We start from the raw sequence: 22,576 nt of genomic DNA, 5'->3' as shown, positions 1-22,576 counted from the left end.
GCATAACAAGGATTGCTGAGGCCCTGAGGACCACGGAACTGTTTGGCCTCAGCCTTTCCTCTTCCCATGAAAGCAGTCACTTGCAACGGGTCTTCCCAAGGCCGAGACATGTCCCTCCCTTGCAGAGAGCAGATTTTGGTGCTCTGAGCATCTGGTATGCAGTTCTTGAACCTCCCGGGGACAAGAGCTGAGCTGCAGGCAGCTGCACCATGGCAGGACACCGGCCAGGTGGGTGCCCGTGTGTGCAGGAGAGGCAGGACCCTGCTCCTCCTGGGTGATCTGCTGCCCAGTTGTGCTTGTACCCAGGCTGGAAGCCCTGCTGGGGTTTTGCATGAGGGAGAAGAGGCTCCTTTGTTGACCCAGCTGGTCCAGGTGTGGCACATCCATTAGACGAACTTTCTTGGGGCAGCACAAGTGTCATCTCTTGAAACGGGTGATTTGGTTTGGTTTGTGGTGTCAAGGGCCACCTGGCTCTGGGGTCCAGAGGAGTCCCCAGCCCTTAATGCCGAGTTTCCCAGGTGGAGTGGAGTGGAGAAGGGTTTCTGAGCCCATAATCCCCACAAGAGGACTTGCGTGTCTGTTCTGTTTTCTGAGCTCAGCTTTGATACCATTGGGCTATGGCACAGCACAGGGCAATTCCTCACTAATTTTTCACTGGTCACAAAGGCATTTTTATGAATTCTTATATCTGCTATAAATAAAACTGTGCTGATGCAAAATTCAACTAAACCCAGATGAAAAGTTGAGAGAGGGCAGCCACACGGAGGGAGAAGCAGGGAGTGAAAAGTCACTTCTCTAGTGACAGCTTACAGTCCGTGTAAGTGAACTCCAGTGAAAAGGAAACTGAGCCGTGTGAAGAGCCATGAGTGGGCTGGAGCGTAAACCACTGAGTCTGTAATAATACTGGTGATTTACTAGAGCTGACTGCCAGATAGAACCTGCTCAAGAACAGGCCTCATAAAAACCAAAGTAAGCAACAAGAAAAAAAGTTTCTCTTGTATGTGGAGGCTGTCAGCATCCAACTGCCCTACACCTCATAGGTACTCTAAAACTTGCCAAAATCTGTCCTTTCAGCCACTCTGTTAAGCACCACCCTTCCCTTACACACTTTGTTGCTGCGGTGCACCAATGTCCCTTTGTTAAACGTGACGGAGCCAAGGCTGCCATGCTTGCCGTGAGCTTTGAGCATCACTGGATGTGCTGCTGGGGCCCCGGTGGCCACTGCAGTCGTGCGGCGTGGGTGGCTGTGGGCACAGCTGCTGGGGCAGCCGGGGACCCCCATAGGCTCTGGGAGCCCGGCTGAGCGGGGTTATTCTTCTGACAGGGTGAGGGATTGCAGGGTTTGGTGAATACTATTCCTGAGAGGCCCTTACAAAAGTTAATGCTTTGCTAGGGAGATGTTTGTGCTGGGGATTGTACCTGGGATCTGTTGCTGTTAAAAATGAAACAACCCCAAACAACATTGTAAAAACCATCAAAACCAAACAAAGATATCTCTTGTGTCATCAAAATTACAGCCCCTCCTTTCATTATTGTCTTTTGTGTGGCTGTGCCAAGAGCTGCTCCATGACTCATGCCTGTTGCATTGGGAACAGCGTGACTACATGACATCTGACAAAGCCACCATGAGGAGGCACATACAGACGTTCAAAACCCGCCTGGACGCTTTCCTGTGTAACCTCATCTGGGTGTTCCTGCTCTAGCAGGGGGATTGGACTGGATGATCTTTCGAGGTCCCTTCCAATCCCTGACATTCTGTGATTCTGTGATAAGCGGCATGGTGACCTCTGATCTCTTGCGTTGGTCCCAGTTTGTCGTTCCACGTTAAAACCTAGCTCCAGATTGTCCCTGACTTCATGGGAGCCCCTCTGGAGCAAGAGGCTGGCCATAAATCCTCCTGGGGTGTTTCAGCACCTGTGGATGGATTAATGGAAGAGTCCAACATACATGTTACTGCGGGAGAAGTTAACACGACAAAATCAGTGCTAATGTTAGGCATCCCAGAAGAGTTTCGCAAATTCAGATGACCATCTTCGCACTCTGCAGGCTCTCCTTAGCTTGTGATCACAGGTGTGGTGAGATATACTGTATTTATGGTGGTTGTGGCCACTCTGCTGTTGCTACAGGCCTGAAAGCTGCATAACTGACCAATGTGTCTCACAAATGGCATATCTGCTAAGACATTCTGGTTCTTAAACTGAAAATGTAAATACTTTAATAAAAAGGACATAAAGAGAGGTACATAGACGTTGACAGGGTTGAGCACTCTGGCAGATGCAGCTGCCCTCACTCCACTGGAAAGCACCAGAAACTTCTAGGCCAATTCACCATTATGGTCATGTACATGCCCCTTGGTTGACAGACAGGGCCCTTAATCAGTGAAATGCCTTGGTTGAGAGAGGTTTCTAGACCACTACCATAAATGACCTCAGCCGAGATTTAATTTAGGGCATAAATGGAGCCTGCTGGAGATGTCCTTTAGCATGGCCTTCATTGGAGCAGTGGGCCTGCAGTCAAAGACTCTTCTCCTTAGTCTGGGATGTCATCTAAGGAAATTTCATTGAGGATTGAGACACTTTCCCTTATTGGTAAATGATTATATTCTCTGGGTACTTTTGAGAGTCCTCACTTTTTCTGAGTGAGAAGATTTTTCTGAGTGAGAAGAAGTTTTTGAATCCTCATTCTAGAGTTTTGGGTCCCTTGAGTTTGATTCGGCTTTGTAGTAATAGACCCAGTATCCAAATCTGTGTTTTATAATGTTGTTGGGAGTACTGTATTATTTTGGATAAACTGTTTCTATTCAGTTCTCCACTAAACAGTCCTGGTTAGAATAAAGTCTCTTTGAAGCTTATCGCCTGCCTAAATTGATTTTTGGGGTGCCTTTGTGACAAGAACCCACCCTTTCTATGAGCGTAGCTTATGTCTTCACTCATTAGGTGGGGCTTTGCATCATGCAGGCAATCTTGAGCTTAAAGACTGTTGAAGTCACTCATGTGTTCCCCATGTTCTTTCTCTTCCAGGCTCTCTCTTCAAGTCTCTTCTTTTATCCCAGGGACAAAATAAAGTAGACACCTAGAGACTGAAGAAGGTGCTTTAAAAAATGCCACATGGATGGGGTTGTAGCTGCAGTGGGTGGCTTTGAGCCACTCATCCAGGAGGTGCAGCCAGCCCTGTCCGGCTGATCAGGAGAGGGATCATGGAGCCACCACCCCGTTTCTGGGCCAATGGCCTTGGGAGGGCAACTGGTGTCCTTGTAAAATGCCTGGGACCTCTGTCGGGGCAATGTTGTTGGGACCGGTGGTGGCTCAGCTGCCAGGACTTGGAGGCTCCTTTTGGCACAGCATTTTCCTTGCCCTGACATCGCCAGCCCTAAGGCCTAATTCACCCATGGTCCCCATGGTCACCATGGCCATGCTATACCAATGGGGCTGTCAGCATGGCTCACCCAGGTGTGTAGGTGGCAGGGCATGGTGGTGAGGAAAACCCCACACCCCTCCTCCTCCTCAAGGTGATGGTGATGAGAGAGCTCATCTCCTGATCTCACTCTCTGCCACCTTTGTAGCTGCATTGCCCTTTTAAAAAATAGTTTTAAACACTTTATGGTCTGTATAAAAAATAAATGGAAAATAATGTGAATTCAGTGGCTGTAATCTTACATGTTTCTGTGGGTATATGAACTTATCTGTGAAAGCACTCGTCCTACGGTGAGTCAAAGGTTGTCCTTCTGGGCAATTTCTTGTAGGATAACTGATTTTTTGCTGGCAGGTGTCTTCTTGGTGGAAGCTGTGCCTCTGAAGTAAGTCCTCTTGTAAGGACTTCTCAGACAACTCTCCTTTGATAGCAAACCGACAAAAACCAAAATCCCATTCTTTTCCTTCACGTTACAGGGAGGCAAGGGGAAGGGATAGATCCCTAGCACATTTTGGGGATGCAGGAACTGTACAGAAAGGCAGTGCTCATGCTTCCTTAGCAGTTACTCCAGTGCTGGCCTTACACAAGTGGGATAGCTGTTGCAGACAGCAGAGATCACATTTTTATGGCAATGCCATCATACTTAGAAATAATGGTGTAAAATTGTGTGTTGAACTTAAGAGCTCTGGCTTATTTTGGTTTTATATAGCTTTTTGCTTTTTATGATTTCATGGCTCATATAGCAAATTTAGTTTGACTAGCTAGTAAATATAAGTAGGCCTGTAGGAATTGTACTGTTTGGCTGTGTTGACTATATTTCAGAGAGACTCTTGAAAATAATCTGCTTTGACCTAACACGGTTCCTCCTGATGTCAACAGCGGAAGTCCCCTCTGCATTTCAGCAGCAGAGAGGAAAGGGTACTTCAGTGCTTTTGCAAATGTAGCCTTTAAAACCTTGATGAGCAGTAAATATCCACAAATATTCTGGAACTTTCCTAATGTTTGTGCCATGGCTATGTTGCAGCTCATTTGCAAAAACTTGCAGCAAAGTATTCCCATTCTCCAGACTGTTCCCCTTAAATGTTGTAGATGTTTTTTTCTTTCTCTTTTTTTTCCCCCTGATTGTAACCCATATCTTGTTTGGTTTTTATGTCAAGCAGAATTTTCTTCACACCCACAGCTGCCATACTGGTTGGGTGACTTTTTGGTTTTTTTTCATATTTTCTCTGATGGTTCCACTGAGCGGTTGAATAGCTGACACCTAATACATGGTGTTACTTCACCAGGTGTTGCACAATAAAGGCAAATACAGCTCAGAGGTCAGAGCAAAGTGAGGTTCTAGTGGCTTAAGTTGATACACCTTAGGAGGTATGTGGCATGTGTTATAACTCCCCAGTATCCTTCATTTCTACCTCATGAATTTCTGAGCAATAATGGTAAACATAATTTTAGAGATTTCTTCACCCTTCCCAAGTCAGCCTAATACTATTTTAAACACAAGACCTCAAATCTGGGCAACAGGTTTCATAAGGGAGTGGGTGGAGATTTGGGGGATATTTCTGAGTTAGGACAATGGTCCTTTTAAATTTTATCCTGCAGAAATATTTGCACCAGTCTTTAAAAGACCCTTCTTCTTGCTCACAACTTGCATGTAGAAAAGCAGCTTGACACTTTTGCATCAGTGGTCTGGCCAACCTAGCATGGGCAGCGGGGTCTGGCTGCCCAGCATGGCTGGCTGACTGCTCCGAGCACCTCAGAGATGTGCTGGGCACCAGGTGGAAGCACCATCGTGGAGGTGGTGTTACATCAGGCTGGCCTTCTAGGGTCCGGGACCAATTTCCCAATGTTTGCTTGTGATGTGTTTGAGATATGGTTACCTTTGGCTTCAGACTAGTCTCTGGGTGAATTCTGGTAGGTGCCCCACGTGAGGGGATGCACCATAAGATGGACAATCCCATGGTGCTCTATGGTCTGCATGGTTATGTGGTCTATACTGTTGTGCACGCTTGGAGCTCTTGCTCGTGCCCAGGCACACATTGCTAGAGCAGGGTGGCAGAGGAGGCCAGGCTGGGAGCACTGGAGGTGGATGGGAACTGGCTCTGTTTCTCCAGCTGGTCTGGCTGCAGGTGGACACCGCAGCTGTCCCCTGCGGGGACCCTCTAGCCCAGCATTTGGTTTCTGACAGCAGCGATGGGAGAGGCCGTTTATGGAGAACACCAGTTGGGCTGCGGTTCACGTTCCCTCCCAGTGCTGGCAATTGGTGGGTTAAAGCTTTTGAGTCTATTGATCCCCTGGGGACCTAGTACCTGTTTCTTCGCTCTGTGAAGCAAGTCTCAGGTACACAGGACAATCCAGACACCATTCTGCAGAGTTGTGCCTTGAACAGCTGGGCTTGAGCTCTCTGACATGGAAGCCAGAGCCACATATCTGCATTCAGAGCTCACGTCTTACTCATGTTAAGTGTGGCCTCACAGCAGGCATTATTGGTGTTAACAATCCCCTTCTTTCTCCAAAAGTGAGTTGTTAACAAGTCCTCCTGCTGGTCTTTCAAGGGAAATAGAAGAGATTAAAGTTTATGTATTTTAAAATAACAGAGTCTTGGAGTATATGAGAGGTGGCAGTGTTATTGCAGAATGTGGATTCAAGTGATGTGAAGGAGTGTGGTGGGCTAGCGCTCTTAATTTCTGGCTTTAGTCTGGGAGGTGACAAGGGGTGAGACGTGTTATTTGCAAGCACTTGTGAAGAGGCAACTGGCACAGCTCCTGCTGTTTCATATCTCCTGGGCAATGAATGAAACTGCTTACAAACACTTGTCTCCCTTCTGCCTCATTCCCACCCTCTGCACACATTTCTGGAGCTCTTCCCTCCTCTACAAAGAGGGTCTACAAGCCATCCTGGGGGGCTGCAGCAATCCACTGCCTGCAGAGCTTGGGGCAGCCTCTGGGAGCAACACTGCTTAAATGCTGGCTAAGGTATTTAGGTGAGCAGAGGAGTGCAGTTGGCTAATATATGTTTGGCATCCAGGACAAAGCTTTGTGAGAAAACATGTACAAAGAAGCGTTTGCTCAGGACTCGAGTCCTGGCTGCTCATCATGGACCCTGTGCTTGAGCACAGGTTCTGTGTTCCCCGAGGGGCAGAGTTGAGGTGTGTAACTCAAGTTTAAAGCAGAGTAGAGACTTACCTGCGACTCAGGTTGTGTTAAAGACTCTTTGGAGTTCAAACAGTAGGTTGAGCTGTGTGCACAGGTACAGCCTGTCCACATATTTTTCTTGTCAAATCAACAGGGTTCGGAAATGGTAACATGTCCTTTTTGAAATGCTTGGATATTGTTTCTTCAATAATCTATATTCAGGCCTGATTGGAAAGACACTTTTGGGCTCCCTTTGACTGGTTTTGGATTGCCTTTGTAACGCTGCCTCTGTGCAGTGGGGACCAGGGGGTGCCTGGGATCCATGAACATGCTGGAAGCCTCACTGTGCACACATGGATGAACGTGCAGTGAAAGGCCACCAGAACCTCCAAAAGCTAATAATTGAAATGAGTAACCTTTGGAATCCTATTACCCTTCTGAGAGCAAGCAGTGATGCCACCATATGTACGAGGTCCGTGACAAAGCTGTGACTTAGCCATCGTTATCCTGAGCCTCATCTTTGTTTGGAGAAGAAGAATTATTTTGCAAGTTGGCAGCCCTGCAGCCTGTGACAACTAACTCCACGGGATGTCTGTTCAGGCTTTTACATCCTGAACAACTGCTGTCTAACAAGTCCCGCTTGTGTTAGTCTGTCTAAAGGGAGTAGAGAAGGGTTTCTCGTCAGTGCTTCTGAGCAGATTAAGTTTTCTGCTCCAGGGTGAGCTGCTGTTGCAGATCAAGTGGTAAAAGAGAGGAAAAATTCTAAGGAAAGAGGGAATGGAGACAGAGAGAGGAAAAATACTTCCAAAACACCTACTAAAACAAATTACAAAACCGGTTTTTTCCTGCCCCACAGAAGCCATGATGAGAGACTAGCTATTCACAGCCTCATCTGATCCTTATTTCATCCTCTACGTGGTACCATTATATGGGTCAAAATACCTGCCTAATTAGCATCTGTGTTTGAACTAGGATAACTTGGAACCACTCTGAATGGTCTTTTATTTGAAAAGAAAAAGTTAGCTGCTGTCAGTCCTGGTTTTTTTCCTGAATCTCAAGATACTGGTAAAGTTGACACAGAGCACCACTGAACAACATACTAATTTATATTGGTGGAGAATATAACCCTAGGCGTTATCATCCTGAGCAGACTGAAACACAATACAAGGCAAGCTAACTGACACCACTTTCAGGAATATTAATGAGGAGACACAACCAGAAGGGTAAACAGAAACACATAGTGTAGGATTTCCCACTTTGGAAACAAGAATCATCACTTGCTGATGGTCCACAGAGTTGGCTGAGCTTCTTGAGTTGGCTCAGTGCCTTGTCTCCGGCTACTAAACTACATTCAGAATAGATTAAAAAGATATTGTAGATGTTTCTTATGTTACTCTCCATATAAGCAATGGCTTTTCCAGTTTGCTAGTGAGAAGCTGCAGATGACACAAACATTGGTAGAGGGGCAAGTGATGGGGCTCTGGAGAAAGGTGATCCTCTTTTTCAGAGGACTTGGACTTCAAAATCAGGTTTTGTTGTAGTTTGGAACACTCCACTTTGGAATGAAATTCATAACTTTCTACATTTCCTATGCAGGAGGGCAGGGGTGAAGACCCTTGGAAGCCATGTGGCTCCCACTTCCGCAATATTATGCCTGGTTTCTATTACAACTTTGTTGAAATCAAACTGTTTTCCCAAAACATTTGAGTTAGGGAAACTCCAAGGGAAATTCCAGTTCAACACTTTTTTTCCTGACTAGCACTGATAAATTATGCTGAGGATTTTTCTGCTATACTGAGTAGTGTGAATTTCTTTCTTAGTGTGGCCCAATCAAAGTATGTTTTACAGCCATTTGCAAAGTAATTACCACAGGGAAATGCAGACAAGCCTTATAGAATGAAAAATAATATTGTGGAAAGTAGCAACTCTGAAAAGGATTTAGGGGTAAATAAACACGAGTTCCAATTTCTTAATGTGGCAGAAAGTTGAATGAGGCTTTTAAGAGTATGAACAGGAGGGAGGTTAAAGAGTGAAGAGTGGTGACTTGTGGTGCGGGTGGACACAACAGTGAAACTGTCTGATTCTCTTGATCTCATTTAAAGAAAATGTGTGGGAAAAGATGGGCAGAAAACCACTTAGGAAATGATTCTTGCGTTTGGAGAAAATGCTGTCCAAAGAGAATATGAAGAACTCATCATACTTGTCAAAAAATAAGATCAAGAGGTTCCTTGGTTATGATGTATAAACCCAATACACAGGGTATATAGCAGGTATTGAATCTAAGTGGATAGTGAATTTAGTGGAAAAAAACTATGAAAGAAACAATTGGCTGAGAGCCGAGGCCATTTAAAGTGAAAGTTAAGAAAGTGTTTTTACCAGTCTGTGTTGAGCAGTCACTGGGAAAACTGCTAATGGCAGTCTTATCTCTGTATGTCTTCATAACAAGACAGGCTGTCTTTTAGGAGAGAAAACACATACCAATTGTTCATACAGATCAGTGGGTTCAGCATAAGAATAAATATCTGAATCTGAAGGAGTTGTGATAGTTTACAAGCTAGTTTAAATGATCAAATGGTTTCATTAGTCTTAAATTCTAACAATTACGAGATGGGATCATGAACAGCAGAGGCACCATTCCAGCTTGTCATGACATTGCTTGCCATTACAATATCAAATAGCAATCACACTGGTAAATAGAACAATAGAAAAATACAATGATATAGAATCTTTGCCTAAGAGTAAGGATCGAGGAACAATTTCCTGACTTGGGAGTCCTGTTGCCTTTGAAGGCTGGTGGAATGCCCTGGGAATGGCAAGCTTCAATGCTCTGATCACTAGTTTCTGTCACTGCTGGTTAAACAGCAAGCAACAAGATAAATCAAGGATAGACAGTAAGGGGTGATGGAGATTTAGCCACTGTGACCTTGAGACTTGCAAATGAGCTACCGCAAAGAGTCGGGAAAAGTGTTTCTGCCTCTTGGGGAAAGGACGTAGATGGCATTGTTTTATGTCTCTTGATAACTTGCCAATGAGTTTTATTAACACTGGCCTCACAACGAGGTCAATCAATCAATTTCCATATTTGCAGCATATTTACAAAAGGTGCCTTAAAGCACTTTCCAAAAATACAGATGTCCCTGTGAAATCTTTAAATAAACAAGAGGGCTGGAGGGGGAGGAATCAATACAATTTTTATGTATGTATTGATATTTCATATTGTATATTATCTGTAAATGGGTAGTCAGATTTTATATAATGTGTAGCCTTATAAAAAACCATACAGCTGTGATGCAGTCCTCTACTTGCCCTTTCTTTTCCATCTGCTATAAGGTTATTGTCTAAATGCTGTACTGCACAAATCACACTTCCTCCTGGCTGCAGAAAGCAGTCAAGCTATTTCTTCTCAAACCATAATGATGCAGTAAAACAGCTATTAAGTCTTCAAAAATGCTACACGAATGGACTAACTGAGGAATCAGACTAATACACAGGACAAACCTTTAGATTCCAGTTATCTGTAGAGTGGTCCTATGGTGGGTCTTTAACCAAGGCAACAGTATGTGGGGAAATCAGCAAACTGGGACGTGGAATAATTCAGATTCCTAAAAAATGGTGAATTACCATACAGGGGTGAAACGAGAAACCAAAGGATGAGCATTGGGTTCAGACATAGTGTGACTCTGCTTCTTGTGAGGTCTCTGTAATATCTACCATTGTGCTTATCCAGGTTCCTGAAAGAGGCTGGAGATGATAATTGAACCATATGTAATAGTAACAGGGAGTTGAATAACAGATTCTTTGCTCAGTCAAGCATTGCTTAGTTTCTGTCTGAGTTTCGTTTCCAGCAATTGCTAGACAGTCAAGATGAAACTCCAGACAAGCAGAGGTAGGACCTGGATTGCATCAAGAATTATGTGTTAGTCATGAGAATTACAGTGTAATCTATTATTAGACCATCAGAAAATAGCCCTGTGAAGTAAGGGAGAGGCTGAAAAGCATAGTAACAAATCCTGAGAGGGATCTCACCATATCAAAATTAAAGGAAAATAGTAACCTTCCCTTGTGCCAAATAGATGCTGCCTCTCAAACAGGAAGGCTGCTCTAAGTCCAGATGTCTCTGGTTTGCCTGCCTCCTTCTGAGGGTGTGTTGGCCCTGAGCTTCCTCCCCTTTCCAAGTCGGCTGACTGTGGGGGGCACAGCTCTCCAGCCCTGGGATGAGCTCTTGGAGGAAACCCTGCTACAATCCAGATAGAGAATCATAGAATAATTTAGGTTGGAAGAGACCCTTAAGATCAGCGAGTCCAGCCACTAACCTAACTCTGGCACTAAACCATGTCCCTGAGAGCCTCATCTACACGTCTTTTAAACATCTTCAGGGATGGTGACTCAACCACTACCCTGGGCAACCTGTTCCAATGCCCGACAACCCTTTTTGTGAAGACAGTTTTCCTAATATCCAATCTGAACCTTCCCTGGTGCAACTTGATAGGACAAGAGGAAATGGCCTCACTTGCTACTTGGGAGAAGAGCCCAACCCCCTCCACGCTACACCCTCCTTTCAGGCAGTTGCAGACAGCGATCAGGTCTCCCCTCAGCCTCCTTTTCTCCAGGCTGAACAGCCCCAGTTCCCTCACCGCCCCTCATCACACTTGTGCTCCAGACCCCTCACCAGCCTCGTTGCCCTTCTCTGAACTCTCTCCTGCACCTCAGTGTCTTTCCTGTAGTGAGGGGCCTGAAACTGAACACAGGATTCGAGGTGGGCCCTCACCAGCGCTGAGTACAGGGGGACCATCACTTCTCCGGTCCTGCTGGTCACACTATTCCCGGTACAAGCCAGGATGCTGTTGGCCTTTTTGGCCACCTGGGCACACTCCTGACTCATGTTCAGCCAGCTGTTGATCAGCACCCCCAGACATCTCTGACTGCAGGCCTCAGCTCCCTTTGCTTGGGGGTACTTAGCCTGCTCTTGGCCTTGGTCCTGCCTGACCGTGTGCTCTGTTGATTCAGGGCCAGATCCTGACCCTTGGACTTGACTTTCTAGATTGGTGGTCTGGACTGTCTGCAGACTCTAGTTACAACTGCTGGATAATAGCAGGGCTGGAGCCACAGGCAAATTGTCCTGGTGCTGTTGGCCTCAGTGCCATGTACAACAGCAGCAATGCATCAGGACATGTTGGACTGGCTGTGAAATCACCATCTCTGCCAATGCTCATACTTGCACAGCTCAGCACAGACTGTTTGCCTCCAGAGCTCCTTCCCAAGTTATCACACTCGTGGTCTCTACCTCTATAAAACTCACTTCCACTTCTCACGTTAAACATTTTGGTGGGGCTTTAGTTTGGCCTGCAGCTTCACTGTTAAGTTCCTGGTCCTTGGAGGCCAGATAGAAAACCTTAACTTTGAGTTAAACAGTCTTTGAGTGTTTAGTGAAAAATTTGAGTGTTACCAGGCAGATTCCGTAACTGAAGGTTGACCTGTCACAGTGAACTTACACAGCATACCTTTGTGATTTGGAAAAATGCGCTAAGTTGTGGAGTTTTTTGTTTGTGTTTTGGGATATTTGGCTTGGGTTTTTATTTGTTTGTTTGTAAGTAGAAATGGCTACAAAAAATATGGTTATTTCTTATTTCTATGAACTTGTAAGTTCATTTTTGATGACTTTTGCCTTGGAACAGGCCAGGAGTTGGTCAGAGTTTCAGTAATCAACACTAGCAGGCAGTCTAACATGGGTGCTGTTGTAGCGGGTATCTGCTATGGACCTCCTGATTAGAAAGAAGTAGTAGATGAGGCTGGCCTTCAAACAGCTGAAAAGAAACCTCACATTTGTAGGTCCTTGTCCTCTTGGGGACCCACCCCGATATCTGGTGCAAGGTTAATACAGCAGGGTACAACAATCCAGGAGGTTTCTGAGGTGCACTAATGACAACTTGCTGGCACAGGTAATCAAGGACCCAACAGGGAAAGGTGATTTCCTGGACCTGGTACTTACAAGGAAGAACTGGTCTGGGACATCAGTCAGAGTCAGCTTTGGCTGCAGTAACTATGAGATGGTGGAATTCAGGACCTTGAGAAGACAGAGCAGGGCAAAAATAGCCCTGGATTTGTGGATAGCAGACTTCAACCTCATAAGAGACCTGCTTGGAAGAATCCCATAGGACATGGCCCTGGAGAGAAAAGGGATCCAGGAGAACTGGGTGATATTCAAGGATTGCCTTCTCCAGGTTCAAGAAAGGTCCATCCTGAAAAGTAGGAAACTGAGCAAATGGCAGCAGGAGACGTGCATGGATAAGCAAGGAGGTCCTAACTGAACTTGGACATAAAAAGGAAGTGTACGAGAGGTGGAAACAGGGTCAGATGACACAGGAGGAGTATGGAGTTGCTGTCTTGATCATGCAGGGATAGGATTAGGAAAGCCAAGGCCAGCCCGCAGTGGAATCTGGCAAGGAATGTGAAGGGAAACAAGAAAGACTTCTAAAGGTACATAATCAGCAAAAGGAAGACTTGGGGAAAACATGGAGCCGCTGTTGAATGGGGCAGGGGAACTGTTGATAAATGACATGGAAAAGGCTGAGGTACTCAGTGTCATCTTTGCCTCGGACTTGACCAATAAAATTACCCTTCAGGAATCCCAGGCCCTTGAGACCAGAGGGAAAGTCTGGAACAAGGAGGACTTGCCTTCAGTGAAGGAGGATCAGGCTGGGGAGCACTTAAACATACTGGATGTGCACCCGTGAGGCCTGACGTGTTGCACCCCTGAGTGCTGAGGGAACTGGCTGGTGTGATGAGGTCACTCTTGATTATCTTTGACTATGTTGGATGGTCGTTATGACTGGGGGAGGTTCCTGAAGACTGAAAGGGCAAATATCACTCCTGTATTCAAGGAAGGCAGGAAGAAAACCTGGGGAACTGTAGGATGGTCAACCTCACCTCAGTCTCTGGTAAGGTGATGGATAAAATCTTCCTGGTAGGCATTTCCAAACACTGGCACAGGTTGCCCAGAGGGGTTGTGGAGTCTCCATCCTTTGAAATACTGAAAACCCAACTGGACAGAGTTTCAGGCAGCCTGCTCTACCTGGCCCTGCTTGAGCTAGGGGGTTGGACTATGTGATCTCATGAGGTCTCTTTCAACCTGAATAATTGTGTGAATTTATACACCCTATGTAATTTTGTGACGAAAGAACCCTTTCAATCCATATTGCACTAGTCAGCAGCAATGATGAATGAAACAAAAAAGATTGTTTTCTAAAGCTATGAAAGAAACTGCATTAGAGTCATTAAAGAGTCCCACTGATTTCAAAGGGCTTTGGCTTAGTTCCAATACTCCTTATTTAGATAACTATCTAAATGGCCTGATTTTCACAAATATAGGGAATGCAGCTGCTCCACAGGGCTTCACTGGGCTTTGATCAGGCTCTAATTAGTTGTACTTGTTTAAAATGTTTCCAAAAAGTTTGAAAATTTTGTAGCTTTTTTTTTTTTTTTCTCCTCACAGTCAACAAACTCAGTAATTCCTGGAGGGGTATGGTTTAAACTTTCCCCAGAGATCAATCTTTTATAGAAAATAACTTTAGACAAAATATTATAAAATACAACTTTGAGTACGAAAAGTCAGCAGCATGGTAGAGAGCTTGTTCTGTATCATAGAAACAGGCCAAGGTTTTTAGTATCTCAGGCTTGTAAGGGCAAAATTCTGGGGCAAAGAGTGTTGGAGGGTGTCATCAAACAAATGTGAACCATGGTCAGAAATCAGAGATGGGAATGATTGGAGATTGGGATAGAAGCATTAGATCCCCCTTTCCTACAAAGGCAGCTCTGTGGGAGACAGTAGCTCCAATGATGGATGTTTTTGCTTTCTACTTAGTCAGTAGGTGCAGGGTGTGTGAATGATGATGTTTCTGAAAAAAGATTGGCAATATAATATCCTAGGCTGACTAGAGATCTGAGATTTGTTATTGAAAAACTCAAATATGAATGCCGACATTGTTTTCTGAACACTGGAAAGCTGAGGTGCCAGAGGGAAAGTGATGGCAGTGACATTCTGGTGAAATGTTCATCAGCTATTGTCACACTTTATTAAAATCAACGAATTAAATACCCTCAACAATTATGCCAGTTATTAAAAGCTTAGGAATGTGTAAATCTCATTCTTAAAGAAGGTCACCTGGGCAGTGTTTCCTATTCTGCTACCAAAATGTCTGTAATTTTTGTGTAAATTTTATTGCCTTTTCTACAACTGAAAGTATCTATCAGTTAAATGATTACAATAAAAACTAGGCCTTTAGCTCACAGGGATATACTGTTATTAGGCACACTGTAGTTCCTACAAAGAGCTCAATGTTCTTCTTACATAATTAAAAGATGGTATTACTTTTTAATTATTATTTTAATATGTTATAGGCCTATATTCTATTTCAACACATCTATTCTATTACCACATCTTAAGGTTGATGTAGCCAGAACATCTTGTGTGGTGTAGATTTCTTCTTTGGAAGTGTTGGTAAGCATGACTTCATCTATATTTCTTCCCTATCTGCTGCAAAAGCAAGAAAAAGACTCTGATTGATGCATATGACTATGGGGAAAGACAAAGGGGAAATATCCAGCCTGGTTAAGTGCAAACTAGAAATATCAAACCAGACAGCTAGCTAAGCAGACAGCCAGATAAAAAAGATAGGGATAACCACAGAAATACACTGAGATTTATAGTTAGCTTCACTGGGGAAAGGCACTCAAGAGGTATTGTCCCTCCTGAAGATACCTGAATGTATAAGAAGTAGCATGAAATAAAAGACAGAAAGGTTCACCTGCCCACTGTCACCTGTTTTACTCTCCTAGTGAAAATTCAGAGTAGAAAAATAACCTTCAAATAAATACTTGTGTTTTTTTCTGCTGTAATAACAGTAAGTGGAAGTAATAACAAGTGGCTGAAGAGGAAGAAGTTGGCTCTTTAAACAGTCCAACCAGGCTCCAGCTGTGACCAGGAGGTACCAGCCAGAAGGGTTGTGAGCCACAGTGAGCCCTTGCCCAGAGACCGCTTGTCCCTGCAGAGCCATGCTGCTCACCCAGAGTGAGTAACTTGCCTGCAGTTGGCCCTGAACCCATGTGCAGCAGCACGGTGACAATCAATGTACTTTGCTGGCATAGTTTGAGAAATAACTTCTGGGCCTCCTCAAGTGAAAGCATGTTTTTCTGTGCAAAAATCTGTTCTTCTTGAATGAAAAAGACAAAATTCCAGCATTCATCATTTCCACCATTGTAAACTCCAACGACGCTATAGATGTTTCAAATTTACATGAACATGAAAGAGGGAAAGATTCAGACCATGAACCTCATATTTTTGGCGCAGAGACTTTAAGCTTGTTAAGAACGCGCAGATGCAGTGACTGATAAAACCAAAGCCTACACTTTCTTGCTTTGCTATGCAGGAGAGGAAGTGGTTTTTCATCTAGAATGCGATACCACAAAGAACTAACTTTTTCCATGTCTGAGTTATACCATGTTCTTTGTAGTTAGATTCTTGGCACACATCAAAATATGACTAACTTGAAGAGATATGTGCAGCATCCAGCTACTGAAATGAAGTCACCTTCATCTTAGTGTGGGCATTCCTTATCAGAGTGCTTCTGGGTTTCTTAATATGAAGTGTTATTCATCCTGCCTGGCTTTTAACTGCTGATCATAGAATCATTTTGGTTGGAAAAGACCTTTAAGATTGAGTCCATCCATTAACCTAACGTTGTCAAGTCCACCTCTAAACCGTTTCCCTAGGAACCTCATCTATGTGTCTTTTAAACACCTCCAGGGATGGTGACTCCACCACTGCCCTGGGCAGCCTGTTCCAATGCCTGACATACCCTTCCATGAAGAAATTTTTCCTAATATCCAGTCTAAACCTTCCCTGGCACAACTTGAGGCCTGTAGTGGGATACTGCTATGCAAAGTAGCTGTCAATACCTTGATCTTCAGTGAAGACCTGAATCCATGGGGTACCTATCTGCTGCTGTAAATGTCCACACTTCATTGCACCTGTTCACCCCAATGGAAGAGTTGGTTGGAACTGCTCGCCTCTCTTTTTGGGAGCAATTGGGAATTCTGGTGAGGTGAAGCTCTTGGATTTAAGGAAAAAGTGGATGCTGTGCCAGATGTTTTTGCTACAGTCCTGTACCTGAAGACAGTAGTGTAGAGAGGAAAGGGCAAAGGCTGCCTTTCTGCTCTTCGGCTTCAGGAAAGGGTTGGAGATGCATGCGGTCTGGAGAGGGGACCACAGAACAGGGATTGCTGGGGGCTCTCTCATAGTGCCCAGAACCAGCGTGTTTCACCTTGACCGCTTGTAGGAGTCCCCAACTCTCCTGTGTTTTTGCTTCTCGTCCTACCCGAGTGATGTCCTCTTGCCACATATTGTGATGGACCAGAGAAATTGTGCTCTTTCAGCTTCTGGTCTGGCACAACCACTTAAAGAGGCTGCAGCTGAACTCCTGGCTGGAACAGGCTGAAGCTGCCTTCTGGCCTACAGGTTTGTGGTTGGTTTTTGTTTTGTTTTTCACAAACCATGCTGTTGAGAGGGACAAAGAGAGAAAATCCTACGTACCCGGGCCTCTTCTAGCATGGAGGTTGGTCATACATGGTCCTGCAAGCTCCTAGATCCCACAGTTTAGATGGGGCCAAAGGGTAGCTAATATTTAAGCCTGTCATTTAGTTTTGTTTACCTACTGAAAACGTATCAGGTCTAATTTTAATTGCAGTAAGGCCTCATTGCACTAATCTGAAAGGATAAAGGTGCCTCTTAATGGTATAAATTAGTTAGTTGCAATTTTAAAGCGCTGCTTTAATTCATTCTTCAGTGTTGAAGAGTGCAGAATAATTGCACTGCCTTCTTGTTATCACTGCTTGATGTATTCAGAGCATCTATGTGTGTGCTGGTGTTTCTTGGCAGTGGCTGGGGTGCATTAGTGCACGTGGCAGAGCTGTGGAGCCAACCCGAGGTTTCCAAAGGGTACCAGAATTAGGGTTTTGTCTCTGAATATAGTTTAAATTATCTTTTAATCAATGTTGTAAGAGAGAAAGTTTTGAAAGATGCAAACGGAAACTTTCTAAAAGCAAAAATCCCCTGAATCCCCACACAGTGTCTCAGGATGCCTAGATAGTCTTTCGCTCTTACACCAGCCTGCTGAAACAAGGCATTTTAAGAGCTCTCTCCCAGTTTCCTTTGACTACATCAGCTCTTAGAGGGGTGTCTTGGTGTTTGGTATTTCAAAGTGCTTTATGATCCCTGATGAAAGGTACTGTATAAATGCACCTTTTTTACACAGAAAGAACAGTCTGCTAGGACTCTGTGTGTATACGTATATTTATTTTATTCCAATGCCCTGGCTGTCTCTGGGGTGCAACAAAAAAATTATTTTCCCTCCATGCCACTGGTAGAGCAGGTAGAGTCATATCTTCGCAGCTGTCCATATGATGCAAAGAACAAAATTCCTCTTTACAAAGAGCACAAAACCCCCTCTTCCAGGTGCAAGGTATGTGCATATAGGTGACTTCCCTTGCTAGAGCAAGGAGAAAATGAATGACTGCTGGTGGCCAGATTGCAGCAACCTGGTACCCGATCTGTTCCTTTGTGATGTGCTGTTGTCTTCTTCGTCTTTGTCTCAATGCTGGGGTGACCCCCACATTGTATGGTGTCTGCCACTAGCTGGTACTGGCATATAATCAGGGAGTTCTTCCAGCTGCATGAAAAAATGTGTGGAAATGGCATATGTGGAGACCTGGGAGTTCTGGTTGACAACAGGTTGACCATGAGTCAGCAATGTGATCTTGTGGCGAAGAAGGCCAATGGTACTTGGGGTGCATTAGGAAAAGAGTGACCAGCAAGTCAAGGGAGTTTGTACCTCCCCCTCTGCTCTGCCCTGGTGAGGCCGCATCTGCAGTACTGTGTCCAGTTCTGGGCTCCTCGGTTCAAGAAAGACAAGGAACTACTGGAGGGAGTCCAGTGGTGGGCTATGAAGATGATGAGGGGCCTAGAGCACCTTCCTTATGAAGAGAGACTGAGCGAGCTGGGTCTGTTTGGCCTGGAGAAGAGAAGGCTGAGAGGAGATCACATTGATGCTTATAACCATCTCAAGGGTGGGTGTCAAGAGGACAGGACCAGACTCCTTTCAGTGGTGCCCAATGACAGGATGAGGGGCAACGGGCACAGACTGAAGCACAGGAGGTTCCATCTGAACATGAGGAGAAACTTCTTTCCTGTGAGGGTGCCAGAGCCCTGGAACAGGCTGCCCAGAGAGGTTGTGGAGTCTCCTTCTCTGAAGACATTCAAAACCTGCCTGGACACCTTCCTGTGAGATCTGCTCTGGGTGAACCTGCTTTAGCAGGTGGGTTGGACTGGATGATCTCCAGAGGTCCCTTCCAACCCCAACCATTCTGTGATTCTGTGTTCAAGACATATAGCGGTAGCTGAAAACAGCCCAGAGGAGTCACCACTACTGGCCACAACTTCAGTGCGTGCATCAGACCTTCACCTCTCAGAGAAAGATCTTGAGGTACCTTTTTCAGTCCTGAGTTTCTATAATCACGAGACCTAAAGGTTCCTAAGTTTCTGCTGATATTTGGCTTTGAGAAAGTCAGGGTGGTGGGATGCATAAGCTGAGGGCTACGTTTCTTCCTATTGCTCTAGGATGAGCATGCCCAAACAACCACGAAAAATGCATGCCCCAAGAGCATAAGGTGTAAAAACTTGCTGTTTACATGCAAGAAGTTTCTCATCAGACTCTTCTCTCTGTCCCTCAGATTTCAGATGATTATGTAATAGATAAGAGTGTAGGAAAGAAGCCATCAGGCCTGGATTATCTTCTTGCAGGGAAAGAGTGAACACAGATTTAGGAGGCAGACTGCACCCCGCACCATGGTTAACCGCATCAACAAGCAAAATTCCCCATGCTTATATTAACAGCAAGATTGTGCTTAGCATCCTCCTTGATAAAGCATGTTTCACTAAGCGTATTTTCTGTTTCAGTCTTGACAAAGGATGTCGGGCCTTGAATATGCTGCATGTGTAATGTGCTCTACATAGAATTCAGGAATCATTTGCTTTTCTGCGCTGGCAAGCAGCCTTCCCTTAGGATGGAGGGACTGTTATTTAACCACCCATGGAAATACATACAGCAGCTGGAAAAGAAGTAAATAAGGAAACAGGAAGCAAAGCTTTTTCAAGAACTGAAGCGGCAGGACTGTTATTTAACACTTAGGAATGCTCTATATCCTTCAGGATACTCCTGTGGTGTCTTCTGAAACTGGGCTAGCCTTTCTGTTCACTTTAACAAAGGCTTGATGGGCTCTGACGCAGTAAGTCCTCGAGAGAGTTGACAAAGGCTACCCAGGCATGTCAAGGGGGAGATGGCAAAATGGTGTTTTTGGCTGTAGCTCCTGATTTCTTTCAAGCTGGCACCACACCTGTACAATGGAAAGAGAATCAGCCAGACAGCTAAACTGTACTTCCTTCTGATATATCAATCCATTTTGTTAGAAACAATCAGTCACTTATAATCCTTACACGACAGCTGCAGTTTCTCCTCTCGGCCTCACACACTGTGCCATTATAAATAGATTGTCATATTCCTTGCAGGACTAAATTGCTTTCTGCATTCCCAGTCCCTGGGCGGACTGATTGACTTGGGAAACTTGCCATTTTGGTAGCCCTCCAGAAAAAGCGATTACTTGTTTTTGCATCTGCTGCCAAACCTGTATAAGTATGTTACCATTAAAAAGTCAGTATTCAACCACAATTACCATAAAAGGGGTATTTGATGTGATGGTTGTTTCCTGCTGTGTTATGTTTCTCTGTACACAAAGAGCAAATGGATGGTTTTAATTGGAGGAGGGGGGACTTCCTAGTGATATCTACACTGCTTTGAACACACGATGCATTCTTGCTTATTTAAGCAATACAGTGATGAAGGATTTAAAAGCGGAGGCTACAAAAAAAACAAACCCAGAAGTATACCTGTTGTAGGGAGCCCACAAGTACAGAGAAATATTGGAGTGTATTGAATGACACCTCCTGTGAGTAAATGTTAAGTGCCTAAGGGTGATGCTGGAAGTGGATTTGTCGTGTGGCTGTGGGATACTTTACTGGAAGAATAACAATATTCACAGCATTTGCCTGTCCTATGGCCTAATACAGAAATGTCTGCATGGCACTGTGCTGGGCACTCCAGAATCAGGGATGTCTCTGCACATGACAAGATCTTGTGCCATAATGACCTGACCCAACCTTGGTGAGTCAGTGAAAAACTTCCCATTGAGGTGAATGGGATTTGGATCATACTGTAACCCTTTAAAAACTGTCCAAGACTATGTGCCTCATGCCTGGCCCTGCAAAATAGGGCACTCTGTGCTGCGTGGTTCTTAATGAGGCGACGTCTGTTGCATTTTAATAGCATCCTCTTAGGCATTGGCCGAGATCAGAGCTCCTTCATTAACTGTGTATACACGTAACATGGTGGGCTCATTGATTAAGACCCAAACACAACCTCAGAAGCAGGAACCAGTCCCTCCTGACCAGGCTTCAGACTGATGTCTCCTCCATGCTTGTTCTCTCCCTCTTTCTACCTAGTCCCATGAACGGTGAATTTTTTACTGCATGGTGACAGAGCTCCAAGGGGAGAGGTGAAGAGCTGTTCTTGTCTCTGTTCCCCTTCTTCACCAACTGCCTTCCTAATCCGAACTGCATCTGGGCAATTGAATGCCCATGAGAAGGTAGGAGGTGGGCTGAGAAAAATGCTGCATCTCTCCTTCCCGGTCAGCTGCTATAAAAATGCAGTTACTATACGAAGGCCAGGGGAGAAGGTGACATTCCTAAACTTTAGTTTTTGAGAGATGATGACTGTAGGGGAGCGTCTGCTGGATTCATCCCTCAAGAAGAGTGGAGGATGGAGGAGATAGTTGAGGCTTAGGGTTCAGGATCTCCGAGGGCAGCTCTCATCATGCAGAGGCTTTTGATGAACCTGCTGATCTTGTGGTTCAACAGGGATCTCATGGACATACATTCTTCCAGGGCTCAGTGGCAGGTAGAGCCCCTGTTTTGGGTCACGGCTTTAAACTTGGATGCTTCACCTCTGCTGAAATCCTTTATTAAAATGAAACTTAAACCCAGAGACCTCAAAGTGCTTTTTCAAGTGGGTAAATGTAATTATTTCACAGTTTTTGAGGGCAAGATTTTTAAAAAAAACCCCATATGTCTAGCACAAGGAAAGTAAGCCTTTGGTATTTTTTGTCCCCCGGTGATTAAATGGGTAAGTACTTGTGGGTTTTGGTGAAGATTAACCTGAATCCCGCTGAGTATATATCTGTACCTTGAGGTATCTGAGTAATCTGAAAATACAGCCTTGGTGGATTTGCCCAGAGCCCAACAGAAGGCAGGTTTTGGATCTGATAACAAAATATAGCTTTCCTGGTCACTGCCCGCTCCACAGGCACTGCTGGGCTTCTGCTCTGCTGCTTCTCTCATCCGCTCTTTTGTGAGCAGTCCTGATAGACATGTATTTTGGTATTGGGTTGTAGACAACAGGCTTATACTTCATAACCAAAGGTAGAGGCATAAGGAATAAAAATTGTTCATAGTAGATACTTATAAAGAGATATAGATATATAAAATTCTATTGCTTTGATATAAATAAAGACCTAAAGTTACTTAACAGGCTGTCTAAATACCATTTTACATTTTGCCTCTGAAGTGTTTTAGCAGGCTCAGTCTATGTAGATTGAGCAGATATTTATTGAATCCTAATCAGAATACTTAATGATTTAACACATTTAAAGGTTTTTATCTAGCTAATAGGAATCTCTTTAGTTGTTCTTTCCTTCCAAAAATACTTTTCCTGATGTCCAGTGCTCTTTTTTAATATGCAAGTCCTCTCTCTTGCATCTGAAGAGCAAGATGAAATAGGATGCTTACGATATTGCGTATAAATAAGTAGCTCTACACCATTAAAAGCAGCAGGCTAGTAAGTACTGTAACATCAGCATCTTTTTGTACTTTC

The sequence above is a fragment of the Caloenas nicobarica genome, chromosome 3, assembly GCF_036013445.1.
Source record: "Caloenas nicobarica isolate bCalNic1 chromosome 3, bCalNic1.hap1, whole genome shotgun sequence".
NCBI classification, from domain to species: domain Eukaryota; kingdom Metazoa; phylum Chordata; class Aves; order Columbiformes; family Columbidae; genus Caloenas; species Caloenas nicobarica.
Note: the sequence above shows the minus strand (reverse complement) of the source record.